This window comes from Sciurus vulgaris, assembly GCF_902686455.1.
Source record: "Sciurus vulgaris genome assembly, chromosome: 7".
Taxonomy (NCBI): domain Eukaryota; kingdom Metazoa; phylum Chordata; class Mammalia; order Rodentia; family Sciuridae; genus Sciurus; species Sciurus vulgaris.
The window spans coordinates 39149635-39167813 of NC_136467.1; positions in this window are offsets into that span (position 1 = coordinate 39149635).

Sequence of the window (18179 nt, forward strand, 5' to 3'; positions counted from 1 at the left end):
GTGAAAATAAATTTAAACAATGAATATACAGAAGGCACTTAGAATGTACCTGGAAGTATTAAGTGCTATTTTGATTTTCTAAATGATCTGTAATTAATATATATTATGCTTATGGTCAGAAACAAAAACTTTAAAACCTGTAAAAGCAATCATATTAGTTGTGGTAAATGGAGAATGAATATCATAATCATAATTATACTAAAAATACTATCAATTTTAAAATCTTTATCTAAATCCTTAAATAATGTCAAATAATCAGATTTTTTTTCTTTTAGATAAGCAAGATCCCAGGACAGGATAGAATACACAGAAGCATTAACCTGTTTTGAGGGTGGGCACCTCCATGAATATCCTGAGTGGGGTCAAGAGAGAAGCAGGAAGCCAGGTAGTGGGTACAATGGTTCCTGGAGTTGAGAAAGGATGGAGCAAGAAGGTGGAGGAGCATGTACTAAGTTGTATCAAATGCAGCAGCTTGAGAGAACACCAAATAGAAAACTTGGCCAGCTGCCCAGACATCATCAATAAAAAGGACAAATCAAAAGAAAAGACCCTCAAACAAAGAATGCAACAGAGCTTGAGACAAAAGAAAAGATTAGAAATAAAGGGAATGGGGTACAAAGATGGATGCAGTTTCTGCACCAATAATAACTCGTTGACAACTCTAACAGTTGGTAACCATCAAAAAACTAAAGTCAGCTTTTGAAATAGTTTTGTTTAAATCATTTCAATTTTGTAACAATTTGAGTAAAATAAATGTTGGAAACATTGTAAAGTTTATTTTCTATTAACCAGCCATCCGGGTGAACCCTAATATTTGGGAGTCCTAGAACAAGAATACAAATGAAGGCATACTATATTCTATATATTTAAATGTTAACAAATAGAGGCAGGCTGGGGATATAGCTCAGTTGGTAGAGCGTTTGCCTTGCAGGCATAAGGCCCTGGGTTCAATCCCCAGCACTGCAAAAAAAAAAAAAAAAAAAAAAAAAAAAAAAAAAAAAAAACAAATAGAGGCAATTTTCAAGTGAAATAAATTCTATTTTTCTAGTTTGACAAATACAATTTCACAACAGAAACATAAAATGTGTAAAGCTGTGCTTTTCTATATATGACTGAATCAAAATATCAGACAATTAAATTTAATAAGTATTATACTGCTATAATGGTCAGCAAAATCACATATTAAATTGCTTATCAAGATTTGCAGTCTGCTATTAAAAAGCAATTTAAGAATTTAAAATAAAATATAATCATAAATACATATCAACTATGAATATATTTTTAAAACACTTTTTAAAATATAGTACTGGTTATTGTATCCAGGGACCTTCTACCACCAAGCTACATCATCAGTCCTTTATTTCTTAAGACAGGGTCTCACTAAATTGCAGAAGCTGGCCTTGAATTTACAATCCTTCTGCCACAGCCTCCTTAGTTTCTGAGATTATAGGCATGTGCCACCATGCCAGGCTTCAAAAACATTTTCTTATAATATATTCAGAATTAATCCTTGGAAATTAAGGGCAAGAAACAAATTATAATTCATATAATTTTTTACTGTAATTTAAACAGCACTCAATTTTTTATTTTATTTTTTGAAAATTTAATGGCTATATTAACTATTTTAATAAAAAATAAAATAATCAGAACTTCTAACATTCAGCATCCATCTAATTATCAACTAATATCATGTTTTAGGTATATTTCATGCATACCTACACACGTAAAAATTGAAATGAAATATGAATCCTAAATATCCCAAAATATTCTTCAGGTTCTGCATGCACATATTATAAATGCTATGATAACTTATGAGTACTTTCAGAATCAGAAATTAGAATAAGTTAAAAAAGTTAGGCAATCTAACAAATGAAACTTAACCATTTTACTGCACTCATGCTAAGAAATATTTAACAAATTAATTTTATTACCCAAAGACTTCTCCCACTGGAATGTTTCCCACAACTTAAACAGTATCATTTCTAAAGAATGACAACAAAATTCACAATTCTCCATATTCAGATAGTGCTGCTGTGTTTCAAGAACACAGGGCCAAAAAAAAAGTGTAAAAGTATTACCCTGTGGCCTGACCTCATCATGTTAGTCTAACAGTGGACGTTCAAGGTGTTTTAAGGTAAATGGTTGAACTATCAGTGTTAGAAATTAGATCATGAATAACAGAGATGCCCACATAACTAGATGTCTTAAGATGTGTGAGATTCAAAACTAAGGCCCCTATTTCCTAGTAAAAATGGTACTGCCAGCAAAAGAAGTGACTCAGATGCATTCTGGTTATAATGATCTAACAAGATTCTTACTGAAGACAAGCCAGAGTGATATCCAGGGAATGGTGAAAGATAAAAAAAACAGATTAGATAATACAATGTGATAAGTGTCAAGAAGCGAAGAGTTCTAGCCCAACTCACTTAGCAGAATTTTTTGCTAAAATTGAATTTTACAACCAAGTGCAAAGATGGACCTTGGAGATGATTCAGGAGCCTGGCTGAAGTTTGCTCAAGTAGAGAATCTTTGTCACAAATAACAACTCTTAAAGTTTCCTTTATTATTATTTTAAGACAAAATAAATAAGCAAAGTTAAATCAAAAGTTTTAAATTAAATTCAGCAAGCACTGAACTGCAAATTCCATGATGCAGGTATTATATCTCTGAAAGTCACCACTATATTCCTTGAATTTGTGGTGTACAACAGGATCTAATAACTATTTATGGAATAAATTAATGAATGAAATATTTTTATTGTGTCTATATGCATTATGTGATGACCTAGAAGTAAGACAGTGTGTGCTCCCCACCCATGGCCTCAGGATACCTGACACAAGATTCTCAAGCCAGAGTAGAAGTTAGCAACCTCTTCATAAGTTCTTTCCATGACTACCTGGGTCAGGTCAACCTGAAGCAGAGGAAGACCCTTCTGACCTGATCAGCATTAGAGAAAACAGCGGAGCCACTGCTAATCACTAAGCTCATAGGTGGGCTTCAGGGTTAACTCAGAATCAGATCTTTGGTCTCATTACTTTCTCCTAAATTCATAATATCAACAAAAGAAGAAATTATTTCCTGAGATTATGGAAACTTCATTGTGAGTTTCATGCACTTGGGTTCCTTGCCAACAGAAACTCCTATCTACATAGTATATGTTCCTCACAGAAAGGATGTGGTACAAGGCTGATGTTCCACCTCTGCTGTTGAATAGATTTATTCACATAACTGATTTGTTTTTAAACATTAACTTTTTAAACTTTTTAAATCTCAATAAATAAGAATTAACCTTTTTGTAACTGCCCTAAAAATGCCAGATACTGAAATGCCAATTGTTTATCTGCAAAAAGAAAGAAACAGAAAAAAATGTTAACTAAGGCATAGCAATATAACAGAAAATTGAAAGTTTATTTCTTCTACATGTAATACAAGGTTAAATTCTTTACTTCTCCATATACATGCATTTTCATTTACAAGGAAATGCTTCTATTTTATTCAGACTTATTTTCACATGAACTTTCTCCATAACGAATATGAGGTAAATTATCTTTTTTTCTAAAGAGTGCTGCCATAGGAATCGGGAGTAATATTTTCAAATTGTCATATAAATATGTCTGACATTCTTTGGATCTCATTGTGAGCACACAGTTCTTTTCTTCCTTCTCTGGACTTTGGGTTCATACCTTCGAAGTAAGGTTAATTGCATTCCCTGTTTTATATATCCAATGTGCTCTAGGCAATACATCACAGCAAGAATGAGTCCTGAAGCAGTATGATAAAATATCTCACCCTCATACCTTTACCTTATTCAGGGATGAAGTGTTTCATTGTGGGGCAGCACACTGTGTTTTGATTTGTTGCTATCTACAATGGCAGAAATGAAGTTAATACTAGAAAGAAACTCAAGGGACATTTTAACTTTAATAACCCTTACATGTGGGGTTAGAGCCAAGTATAAAACTACGAAAATGGGTTGCTGTGCCATGGTTTTATGGTTGTATACAACAATTATCTGGGAATTGCATCCATACTGTAAAACTCCACAAGTGATCAATCATGCTTTTTCAGCAGAAAAATAGCAAATGAATATACATAACTGCATCTATTCATGTATTCACTGGGAGCCAATTGACAGACATTTGAGTTGCAAAAAGCACAAGATAATCAGAAATATCAACTATTGTCTCTGCATACTCTCTCCTACTTTAATTCTACCAGGTCAATAATTAGATTTTTTTTTTTTTTTTTTTCTCGTGGTGCTGGGGATTGAACCCAGGGCCTTATACTTGCAAGGCAAGCACTCTACCAACTGAGCTATCTCCCCAGCCCAATAATTAGGTATTTTGATTGAAAAGCTAAGCTTTTATTTTCTTTAAACCAAAGGATAAGATAATTTGTAGCACTCAGACCCCGAGGACACTGGTAGTCAAGCTGTAGCTAATTTGAATTTTTAAGGATGGAAGAACATCCCCTGGTAATTTTATACCATTTCCCCTTTTGAAGGTGTTCTTAAACAAACATTTACCTTGTCATCATGTGTAACTTGGGCAATATGTTCTGAGCATTATGGGGTTATGTGCTCCACACTGTGAGTTATTCACAAAATTTCCCTCTAGTTGTTGTGCAAAGCAAGTACTGTGAAGGTTCTCCAAGGTTCTGGTTGACTTGAATTTGGAATAAGTCTTTTGTTGTTATTTGCTCTTTGACAGAGGGACTGGAAATTGTCTGGACTTTGGAACAGACTTTGTGATGTTTGGACAGTGCTCTCAAAGTAAGTGGTGTGTTAGCATGTGGTTTACTTATGCAAAACAAGTCAAAACATGGGTTAAAGTACATTTCTTTAAAAGTTTGAGTGTTTTTGAGAAAAGTCCTTAACAGCTCAATGCAGTACAACAGATTCGCTCTAGATAAAGCATCTAGCAAGATACTTAACTATGGCCTTGTGCAATCTGAATTTAGCAATGTTGCAAAAAATGGCTTCTTCCCTTCCCACACATATATATGGTATAATTTATTTCAGAACCACATCTTGAAAATTAATTAGTGATACCACCTGCCTACTACTACATTTTGCCAAGGTCTAAAATTAAGTTTTTGATCAGCAGTAACACAAATCCAACTCAATTCTATAGTGACTAACTCAACTTTTTATTTTATAATAGGATGTTGGGGAGTAGATAAGCTGCTAAAAAATTAGAGGATGCACATTTTCATAAAAGAAAACACACTTTTCCCTACATTATATTCCTGTAGCCATCTCTACAATTCTAGTTGGAGAACAGCAGTATAAACTTGATGCCTTTCAAAATAGGAGTCTGTGTCAAAGGGTCTTCTCCCCAGTACACATCCCCCAACTCTCCCTATACCACTAGGGGAAAGATACTGCATTATTTTATCCTAGCTCTCCCACTAAGTCCCAGAATCTAAAAATAAAATAAAATAAAATAAAATGTAATGATTTGATATGCTGCTGAGTTGCTTCACCTACAAAAATCGAATATTACCCTTACCTAAATATGTATATACATAGGCTGAACTGTGTACATAGGATAAATTTATTATATGCTGGCTGTCAAGTGTGAAATGCCATCTTAAACATGCTGGAGTACCAGGCTGACCCCAACAGCACAAGACACTTTGCATGCTCATCTCTTTTATCAACCAAAGGCACATTATTCATCATGCAGAACAGTTTTCTGTTACCAAATTCTATGATTAAGGGAAAGTATTGTGACCTTTGGTTTGTCCCTAGGGAAAATTTAAGTATTGTAATAATACAGCTAAAAAAATGATTTGTGTGACAAACTTAGCCACAGAAATCCTTACAAAAGTGTATTTCTAAGAAATACCCAGTTCCAGTTCCAGGACTTCAGTTGTAGCACTTGCCTGATTCGCCTCTCCTGGTTGTCCCTTACTCCTCACTGCCAACTCTATCATTGTTACTAGGGGATTTAGTTGACTCCTGAGTTGTACCTCTGAACATTAATGACTAGAATAACAAAAAAGGCTACTGCAACTAATGTAGCAATGTAAATTTTTTATTAGGCGTGTCTCCTTAACAGTACAAGACTAGAGGCAGTTGGAATACTAAGTCAGGAACATGTCTATCTTATGATGCTCATTCCAGTACAGGAGGATGTTAGGCTATCTGCCAAATTTTTCATCCAGGTCTCAAGCATCAATCTGAGATATGAAAGCTACCAGGAAAGCATAATTTTTTCAGCTATCCACACAGGGATAGAAGACTATCAGCTTGTGTGGACCAGAAAATTCTTATTCTGTAGCACCAAGTTTATATTTTCATTCATTCATTAACCTATTAATTCACTCTCAGCACCAAGCAAGACCCTAAACACAGTCAAATAAAAATTGGCTCATTGGTGGAACCCAGTAAATATCAGTTGAATGAATGAGGGTTATAAAAACTTTCACATGAAATTATAGAATTAATAGTTGAAGAATTGGGGGAGCGAAGAAGACTTGGGAAGCAACTGGGAATGCTTACAGATAACTAGGAGTATCTTCTAAGAATGAAATTTTTATTCATTTAGGGCACAAAAATGCCAGTGCATAGATTAGCAGGAACTTCCAGCCTAATAAAGAACTTTCAATGTTAGAACAGTTATACTTCATTGAATTTCCTCATATCAAGTTATTCATATAGCAAGTAATCAACAAAGTTGCTAGCAGAATAAATGAAATTATTTATTATTATATACCTGTACTGATTATTACTCAAATTTGAAAGTGGAGGAAGTTGTAATGGTTTGCTCTGTTCAGATCTCACTCTAAAGATTTTATTTTACACAACACTTATCCATCATAAGGTCAAGACTTGCTCACAGGAAATATGTATTTAACTCTTTAAGCTGTCAGGTCTCACCTCTGCTCATGTGCATGATCTCAGTTGCCAAGAACCTGCATTCTACGAAGCTTAATTATCTAGGAAGCAAGTCAAGTCATGTCTATGCCTATCTTTTCTTATTTTTCTGGTATTGAAACAAGCTGCATTGATTCAGCAATGTTCAACTACGAGAAAAAAAAAAATCCCAAATCTGATGAGAGCCAACAGAAAATTCTCCCAAATCAATTTTATAATCTTATTTCTAAGTCCATTATGGTACAATTTTACAGAGATACTGACTTCGCTATTGTTAGAGATCATGCTGATTTAGCATTGCATCAGCCTTTAGAAATATCTACTTTCTATCCACTTTCAGTTCTCCGTTCTACATTATTTGAAAGTAGCAGTACAAGCTCTGACAACTATTAGAGTCAAAATTTCATCATTACAATTGTTATGCCAATGACATTACCCTCCTACCTATACATTTTTGCATGTTATTCTTACAGAGAATCTGATAACTCCTTACCCCCTCCCCATTCCTGCTATCTACTCTACTTAGTCACTGTGACTCAGAAAATAACCCTTGATTTTTTTCGAAGACTACTTCTGTCACCTACATTCAGAGAATTCTCTATTCTTGGAATTCTCAAAGCAATTAAGGCCTGATTAGGAGTTCAGTGTGGTAGCTATTCTCCAAAGAGGGCCTCCAAAAATGCCTCCACTGCCATCTGCTGTTCTCCACATCAGGATGTGTAGCTTATTGCCCACCCACCCTCCTTGAATCAAGGTTGATCTTGTGCCTGCTTTGATCAATAGAATGTGGTAAAAGTGGATATTCTAGGATTTTGGACCCCAGGGCTTAAGAGCAATAAAAACCTTGACTTCCTCATTTTTTTAAAAATACCTTTATTTATTTTTAGTGGTGCTGAGGATCAAACCCAGTGCCTCACACATGCTAAGCAAGCACTTTACCACTAAGTCCCGACTTTCTCATATTTAGAGAGCTAAATCTTAGTTGAAGAAATCCGGCATGCCCCACTGGTAAGAGTCTGCATGAAGGAGTTCTGAACCATGATATGTCACTAGTAAAGTTGAGGCCACATGGAGGAGTCATGAGGTCTCATATAAGTGAAGTTATATTAGAATCTCAGACAAGTTATCATCTGACTGCAATGGCATGAGAGATTTCAAAGTGAAGCCGGCAGAAGAACTGCCCAGTGAAGCCCTAGCCAACCCAAAGAATCATGAGAAATTGCTACTGCCATAAGTCATTCAATTTAAGGTTAGTTCATTATGCAGCAATATAAAAACAAAATACGCAATTATATTAGAAACATATATTTATATAGTTGGAATGGCTTAAAATATCACTAAACTATCCTGTCTTACTTTCTCTATTATATTTTTAAATTATAAACTCCTTGAGGGTAAGAAATTTTTTATTTTTATGCCTTTCACTTTTAAGCACATAAGCACAGGGGACTATTTTAGTCGCTTTTCACCACTGTAACTAAAAGAACCAACCAGAACAATTGTAGAGGAGGAAAGGCTTATTAAGGGGCTTATGGTTTCAGAGGTCTCAGAGAATAAGTGGCTGGCTCCATTCCTCAGGGCTCAAGATGAGGCAGGACATCATTGAGGAAAAGGGTGGCAAAGGGAAGCAGCTCATATGATAAGGCAGCAGAAAGACTCCACTCTCCAGATACAAAACATGTAGCCTATAGCCACGCCCCCAATGAACCACTCCGCCAGCCACACCTCACCTGCCTTCAATTATCATTCAGCTAGTCCCATCAGGGATTAATTCACTGATTAGGTTAAGGCTGTAACCCAACCATTTCTCCTCCAAACCTTCTTGCATTGTCTCGCTTGTGAGCTTTTAAGGGATACCTCCATATCCAAACCATAACACATGCTAAAAGTATTCAGTTGTAAATATATATATATATTTATTTATTTATTTATTTTGTCCGTAGACTAAATACTTTACAGGCCCATCAAATTTCTTTTGGCTCTCAGAAGCTTTAGAATAAGGTCAATTTTTAAAAATTATTTATTTTTTTATATTTACAGACTGCATTTTGATTCATTGTACACAAATGGGGTACATCATTTTGTTTCTATGGTTATACATGATGTAGATTCATACCATTCATGTAATCACACATGTACATAGGGTAATGATGTCTGTCTCATTCCACCATTTTTCATACCTGCCTCCCTCTCATTTCCTTCTACATAATCTAAAGTTCCTCCATTCTTCTCTCCCTCCCCACTCCCCACACTCCCATTATATATCATTATCCAATCATCAGGGAAAACATTTGGCCTTTGGTTTTTTGAGATTGGCTTATAGAATAAGGCCAATTTTTAAAAATAATTTCCTTATATATGAAAAATCTTCAAGAACTACATTAAAAAGATTTCAGAATCTGAAACATTATTTTGATATCATTTTATCTTTTATCTTTATTATCTCTTATACATGAAAAAGCAGTTTCATAGTTATTCAACCGTAATAAAATGATAAGGAAATATAATTACTTTGAGGTCTCTCTTAGAAAGTCAACTAGAAAAATGACTTATCTGCACCTAGAAACAAAGTAACATTTAAAGACTAACATTTTATTTCATTATTCAACAGCACAGAATCTATATATTATTGGTCTATCCCAAAGCATTTTAGAAGACTTATGTGAGTAACAATAAAATGACTGCATTTCCAGAAAGAATGCTTAGCAACCTTATTACTGTTTCTTTCTGTACTTCAGTGATTCCATCTTTTGGCTAAACATGTTTAATTATTCTGCCTCAGCAGAGGCTTATTCAATAGATATTTCAAATAACTACACACCTTCAGGGTCTCATTATTAAAACTTTTAGGAATATGTCACAAATTCAAGGATCTCATTGGCTAAATCTTTGCTCTACAATTTTGCACCTGTATCACATACCATTTCTGGAACAAAATATACTAGGTATACCTGATATTCCTTCTGGCAACTTCTATTTCCCATTACAGAATTGTAAATATTATGGTCATTCAATTTGAGCAGTTACCTTCACCTCAGAGTACATGTTATTTTCATTCTACTTTGGTACTTAGCATATAGGGGTAACTAAGTAGATGTGCCCAATAAAATTAAGTATATAACATACATTTAAAAATTCAGAAACTATTCATAAGATGGCACTCATAAAGGTATTATTAGATCTCTAAAGGACCTACACAAGTGATTCATTAACAATTTAAGATTCACTGAACATCTGGTATGGTGGAACAGGCCTATTATCCCAGCAACTCAGGAGGCTGAGGCAGGAGGATCACAAGTTAGAGGCCAACCTCAGCAACTTGGCAAGATCCTGCCTCAAAATAAAACATTAAAAGGACTAAGGATGTAGTTCAGTGGTAAAGTATCAATCCCCTTTATATAAAAAAAAAATTCACCAGACCAAAAGTGTACATATTACTGGTTGTATATGTAAATGCTATATAACAATTTTTAAAATAGAAACTTTAATGGTTTAACTTACAATGAAAATTTGAGTACATTTCCTAAGATACATGAAAAAATGTAGCCTTGAAAATTGCCATTATTTTATTAACCAAACTTTTATGCAGAGGAGATAATTAAAGATAGGGGCTCTACTTATATTATGAGCAAGGTAATTTTTAAAAGATAACTACTGACTAAAATTTTATAAAATAAAATAATATTTTCAAGGTCTTTTCTAACTCAAACAATACAAATCAAATATAACTAGTTATATATGTTAGAGGCCAATGTTTTTTCCTGCATAATATAATGGAAATTATACAATCAATACTAACTTTAAATTTTGAATTATTTTTAGTAATTTCATTTTACAACTACAAAGCCTTAAAATTTAATGCCAATAGGGATAAAAACGAATGTCTTTTCATCTAAACCTTGCCAGTCTTAATTCTCAAATCTTAGAGATAAATTTTTATTTAAAAGCCCACTAAGAACAAACTGCTTAGTCAGATATCTGAACTTCATAATTAAGGAGTTTCATCATCCACAAAATGTGGGAGGAAAACTTATACCGTCATGAAACATCACAATGTTCATTTTCATTTAATGCTTACAGTTACAGAGAGAGAATAAAAGAGATGCTTCTCTTGCTTAACTAGTTACTGAAATTCTTAAACCAAAACTTTAGAATACCCACTTTGTTATAAACACATACATTTTAACACATTAAAACATCATTTTTCTTTACATTATGATATCATAATTATAATTTAATTTCAACTCACAAAATTCCTAAAAATCTATAATTAGGTCACAATTCATTCTAATGATTTCTAACCCCTAACTTTACAATATTCAACGTGATCTGAGTTCATCATGCCAATAGTCTAAAAACTTGAGAATTACCCACTATTTAACATCACCTAGATCTCAAGACTCACCAGGACTACTGTCTCCATCTTGTTTGTTTACATGAAAATTGGCTGGTAATTTTGAGCTATTAATTATGAGCTTCTCTTTGAATCTTAGTTTTCTTATTTGTGACTAAGCACATAATTGTTAATAATATATTTCTCACAGGATCAAATAACCTCAACCATGATACATATAGAGTGTTTTCTGAGATTATTACTCCAGCATGATCGCCTAGTGTTAATCATCTTTTCATCACGATGACAAAATACCTGAGAATAAACTTAAAAGGAAGAAAGTTTTATTTTGGTTCATGGTTTCATCCCAGGGTCACTAGGCCCTATTGCTTTGGGCCTGTGGTAGTATACTACCTCATGGCAGGAGCAAATATTAGAAGCCAGGAAGAAGAGTGGCCAGGGTCTTAACATCCCTTCAAGGTCATGCCCCCAATGACCTAACTTCCTTCTACTAGACCCCTGCCCCTAAATTTTCCACCCTCCCCCAACAGCTCCACAGGTGGAGAACAAGCCTCCAAAAACGTAGGCCTCTGGGAGACATTCAAGATCCAAACTGTAGCAGTCAGGAATTAATTTGCTTTACAGAGTCCACACTATTCCAGTAATTCTTCATAGTTCCCAATCCTGGTCAGGCAGATAAAAAAGAGAACAAGTAAAGAGACATAATTTCTTTCATTCATTTTCTCTGTACACATAATAAAATGGATAGTTTTATTTAATCATTCATAATAGGGCCATTTTACATGAGAAAAATAACTTTGATAGGAAACCATTACACTTAGAATGCATGGGAGGGTGGACACAACATGGAGTCATACACTGTCACATTAAGAATTCTGAAAGTTCAGCTCAGAGAAGGAAGAGAAAGAGGTACTAATCAAGGAGAAAAAAAATGGTAGTGACAGTTTTCTGGACAGAGTGGGAGAAGAAGAAATTTTTAGCAAATTTCATAAATAGAAAACTTTAGGAAAAGGGACATATCTGAAGAAAAATCTTAGAAGCTTTCTATGTAAAATGTAATGTAGAAAATCATAAACCAGAACTTTAGGAGAACCTAGAAGTACTACCTACATTCTTCTTCAAAACATTTGTACACAGATTTCTGTTCCTTTGAATATGACACAGAAGACTAGGTCAAAATAGGTTTGCATCATATCTATTCAACAAGTAAGTAACTGAGTGTTCCATTAATGAAGGCACAATAGTATGTTTGGCAGGGCACCATCCAGAATTCTGGACTTCAGGTCTAGTACTAGATGCTCTTAGAGTGCTATCACCCTAGATTTAGTTTGGATTTTGTTTGGATCTTGAATATCCCTCAAAGGTCCACCCTACCACTAAATCTAGAGAGTATTTTCAATATGCCTGTCAAACTCTTGGAGTTAAGAAGCAATGGAGTGAGAACAAAACAACTGTGTGCTATTATGATTCCTGGAACAGAACCCTAAAGGAGAAAAGACATTGTTAAGCAGAATTTGAGATGGTTTTGGTGCTGAGAATACAAAGAAAACAAATCCTATGTAACCTCATTATCTGTATACTAAAATCAGAAAGTTCAAGAAACTCTCTAAGAAAGTTACAAATTGGACATCAGGTTTTGTTTTGTTTTGTTTATAGCCAACTTATTTATTTATTTGGTACTGGAAATTAAATCAAGGGGCATTTAACCACTGAGCCACATCCCCAGTTCTTTCTATTAGTCCTTTCTAGTTTTTTTTTTTTTTTTTTAGAGACAAGGTCTCACTAAGTTTCTTACAGCCTTGCTAAGTTGCTGAGACTTGCCTTGAACTTGTGATCTTCCTGACTCAGCCTCCCACGTTGCTGGGATTACAGATGTGTGCCATCACACTTGCCCAGCCAACTAATTTTTGACAAGGGAACCAAAAGCCCACAATGCAGAAAGACTAGGTTTTTTTTGTTGTTTTTTGTTTGTTTGTTTGTTTGTTTTAATAAATAGTGCTAAGAAAACTGGGCATCCATATGCACAGAATGCAATTAGACCCCTATCACTTGATAGTTATAAATATTATCTCAAAACAGGTTATAGATATCAGTATAAGGCCTGAAATATCTATATCTATCTATCTATCTATATATATATATATATATATATATATATCTTCAAGAAACATAGGAAACAAAAACAAAAATTGACAAATGGGATAACAAACTAAAAAACTTCCTCAGAGCAAAATAATCAGCATAGCTAAGAGGAAAATGTAGAAAATGAGAGTAAATATTTTCAAACTCTAAATCTAAAAAGGGGTTGATAGTCAAAATTTAAGGAACTCAACTCAGTATTAGGAAAACGGTCTAATTTAAAAATATGCTAGATGTGAATAGACATATCTCAAAAGAAGACATATAACTCACAAACATGAAAAAATGCTCAATATCAATAACCTCAAGAAATGAATATCACAACCACAATAGTGTGCCTCCTCACCCCAGTTAGAATGGCTATTACCAAAGAGACAAAAAATAAATGCTGACAAGGATATGAAGAAAGAATTCACAAAGAACTGTCTGTGGGAAATGTAAATTAGTACAGACATTATGGAAAACATATGCAGCTTCCTGAAAAACTAAAAGGAGAATACCATGAAATCTAGCAACCCTGATACTCACAAAAGTAATGAAGTACCCATGATAAAGAGATACCTTCCTGGACATCAGTTTTAATCTAATCAGCATAGATACAGGAAATTTTACAAATATGAGTTCCTTTTGGATGAAGAGGTCAATGGGGGACATCCTTGAATGACTTCAATTTGCTCTGCTCCATCCCTGAGATGAAATTCTGTTAAGGGCCTATCTGCCGCAATTGGCATTGCACTGGACAAGTTCAGAATTAATGGTATATGCTAATTACTAACAGAAAGATGAGAAAATTTTAGAAAATATCATACAGATAGAACATAACTGCGTCATGGTCAGGGCATATCACTAAAATTGACCAAAAATCTCAAAAGACTAGATTTAAGTCTTCAAATGGATTGTGGACTCAAGTACCTAGAAAAGTGCTGTATTGAGTGAATTAAAGAATATATTTTCATCTAAAGGGAGAATTTTCTATTTAGATCCAATTCATTGTGGAGGTATTATGGAAGTCAGAAATTTGCATTTGAAAGTTAATTTTAAAATGCTCTCAACTAATTATAAAATGAAAATGTTATGTAGGCTAAATAAACTTTTATCTTCAGGTCAAACATAGTGCCTGGGCTGCCAGTTTATGATCCAACCCATGATAGATAGCCAGTAGATGAAATCCTTTCACAAATCGGAACAGAAAACACTTCCTAAGCTTATCTACTTGTGGTCCTGAACTCATTATACAAATCAGATTCTCTTCACTTGGCAGTATACAGTCTCTCTCTGGGCAGTGCTGCAGTTCACCAAAACAGAGATCTTGGTGGTTGTGAGTCCACAAAGAATTCTCAAACTGAGACTTAACAAACCTAGGTCATCTTTCTCTCAAAATACATTTCTATGTTACCTAGAAATATATATTTAAGATAAAATTTAAGTATACAAGCCAAAACTGTTCCAAAAACTCCACACAAGAAATATCTTTGAAAAAACTTCTATCTTCCAGCAGTTTGTCTCTGAATCTTCAATGAAAAATCTTGTTTTCAGTACGTTAATTTTTATAGGAAGTGATAGATCATGAGGGAAAATTAGAAGAGAGGAAGACACAGGAAAAAGAATTAAATGTAACAGATTTTAAAAGGTTTATCACAAAATGGCTTCTCTCCTCCAAATACAAATTTTAAAACACTAGGAACTCAGAAGTGTTTTAATCACTTGTGGTTCATGAACTTGGGATAATATGAGTTAGGGTTCTGACCCAAATAATAGAACATACTTTATGTTAGCTTTCTCAAAAGCCATTGTCTTTATTTTTTGAAGAGTTAGTTAATTTTATATAGAAAGTAAATGAAACCACTTTTTTGCTTGAGTGTAATTTGTGGCAGAATCAAAACATTCAGTATGCAGCAACATTCTTTCCTTTGGATTATATTTCTCCTCTCTAGAAGGTCATGAACACATACAGGTACATTACTACTGGGCATGTGTAACTGGATGAAGATGCTTCCTCTTCATCAAGCTCTGTCAGTTCAAACTCTAGTGGTTATTCTGGAAATTAAATGTAATTAATGCTATACAAAGGTTTCATTTCAGCCAAGACAATGGTAAACCACTGAAGGTTTTTCAATTGGGCATGATATGATTAGGTTTCATTCAAGAAAGATGACAGCATTGTAGACTTTGGACTATATAAAGGTAGGGTAGGGATGTAGTCATAAAGATTGCATAAGATACGGCAATAACCCAGGTGAGAGAAACATATATTCCCATCAACAATGAATAAGGGTTTCCTTTTCTTCACATCCTCACCATACTTCCACCTTTCTGATAATTATTCTAACGTGTAATATCTCATTTTCATTGTTTCTGAATTTTCCTGTGAGGATGGACACATTTTCATATACCTATTTGTCACATATATCTTCTTTGGAGACCTAATAAAATCCTTTACCCATTTTTTAATGGGGTTATTTTGGGGGTTATTTTAATGGGGTTATTATTGGGTTTGTGAGCTTATTTTTGTAGATACCAACTTCTGATATGTTTTGCAAGCGTTTTTTCCCCAATTTGTAGGATGCCTCTTCACTGTTTCCTTTGTTGTGCAGAAATTTTTGTTTGATGAAATTTTGTGTATTCTTGCTTCTGTTATCTATGCTTTTGGTGTCATATTCAGACCAAGGTCAAGAGTTTTCCTATAGGAGTTTTATAATTTCAAGTCTTTCTTTAAGTGTTTAATCCATTTTGAATTGATTACAGTATGAAATAAGTGTCCAATTTCATTCTTCTGTATTTGGGTAATTTTCCCAGCACAATTTATTGAAGAGACTACCCTTTCTTGGCTGCCTTGGCACAATTGTGGTATAACAATTTTCATGCAAAAATTGTTTTTATTACTGTAGTATTGCAATATATTTTTATGGCAGCACATGTAATACCTACAGTTTTGTTATTCTTACTCAAAATTGCTTTGAATATTTGGAATCTTTCTGTCCTCCATGTAAACTTTAGTATTATTTTCTCCTAAAAAGAATGCCATTGGAATTTTGATTATCATTGAATCTGTATATTGAGTAACCTGACATCCTAACACTATTCTAATCCATGAACATGTCTTTCCATTTATCCGTTTGTGAATTTCCTTCATCAATGTTATAGTCACATACAAGCCTTTCACTTCTTAGTTCAGATTTATTTGCTTTTTGGCTTTTGCTGTTGCTTGCTATTATAAATGGTACTGTTTCCTTAATTTCATCTTGAGTTATTTCATTGTATACAGAAACATGACTGATTTTCATATGATCATTAAGCCTTAAAGAATTCAGGTTTTGAGTATAGAAAATATCCTGCAATATGATCAAGTCAATTGAAAACAAAGATTTTACTGCTTCCTTTCAGACTTGGGTACTTTTTCTTTCTCTTATCCAATTGCTCCATAAGCTTTCCAATGCTATGCTGAAGTGTTAAGGGTAGATTGCTTTCTCCGGATTTTAGAGGCAATGCTTCCAGTTATCCCCATTAATATATTCACCTAGAGCATTCATATATGGTCTTCACTGTCTTAAGATACATTTCTTCCATACCTGTTTGGTGAAGTTTTATTTAAATAGATGTTAAACTTTATCGAATGCCTTTTCTGCATCCCAGATGATCAGGTGGCTCTTTCATTCAATAATGTGTTGTATTACTTGCATATGTTCACCATCTTAACATCACAAACCCAAATCCAAATCCATCTTGGTACTGGCATATGATCCTTTACTGTGCTGTTTGCTAGTATTTTATTACTTTTATATCTATGTTCATCAGGGGTATTGACCTGAATACAGTAGTGTTTGTGTCTGGTTTTTGGTATTAAAGTAGGTTGGTCTTGCAGAATGAGTTCCCTCTTCTAAGAAGTTGAACAAAGATTTGTATTATTTTGAAATTTTGGTAGAATTCACCCTTGAAGATATTCGGTGCTGCTTTTCTTATTAGATTTCCGATGACTAATTTTTGTTACTCATCATTGGTGTGATCAGATTTTCTACTTCATGATTCAGTCTCGATAGGTTGTAGGTTTCTAGGAATTTATCCACTCTTCTAGTTATCCAGTAATTGGCATATAATTGTTCAAAATAGTCCCTTATGATCCTTTTTACTTCTGAGGAATCAGTTGTAATGTCTCTTCTTCCATTCTAATTACTTTATTCCCTTTGCCTATTTGTTGATTTCTCTTTTATAAAGTTTTTTAAAACATAGTTGTTCAAGAGTGTGGTCAAGTTTCCAAATATTTGTTAATTTCCCAGTGTTGCTGATGTTTTTAGTTTCATTCCAATGTGGTTAGAAGATTCTTGGAATGATTTAAATCTCCTTAGATTTGTTGACTTGTTCTGTGGTATGTGGTCCATACTGGAAAATGATCCATTAGCATCTGAGAATTTGTATTCTACTGTTGGACAGAAATTTCTGTATATGTCTGTTAGAACCATGTGGTCTCTAATCTTGTTCATTTATTAATTTTTGTCTGGATGTCATATCCCTTGCTTTAACTAAAATATTTAAGTCCCAAACTAGTATTGTATTGCTGTTAATTTCTGTCACATCTGTCAATATCAGTTTTAAGTTCTCTAATGTTAAGTTCACTGGCCCTTTTATAATACTCTTTTATATCAACTTCTATAGTGGCTTGAGTTTTAACAGTTTAAACTGTATTTTTTCTATTTTTTCTATTTCTGCTTTCTTTTGGTTATCACTTGTGTATTTTTTCCATCCATTTACTTTCAATCTATGTGTCTTTAAAGAGAGTATCTTGTAGTCAATAAATCACCAATTTATTTA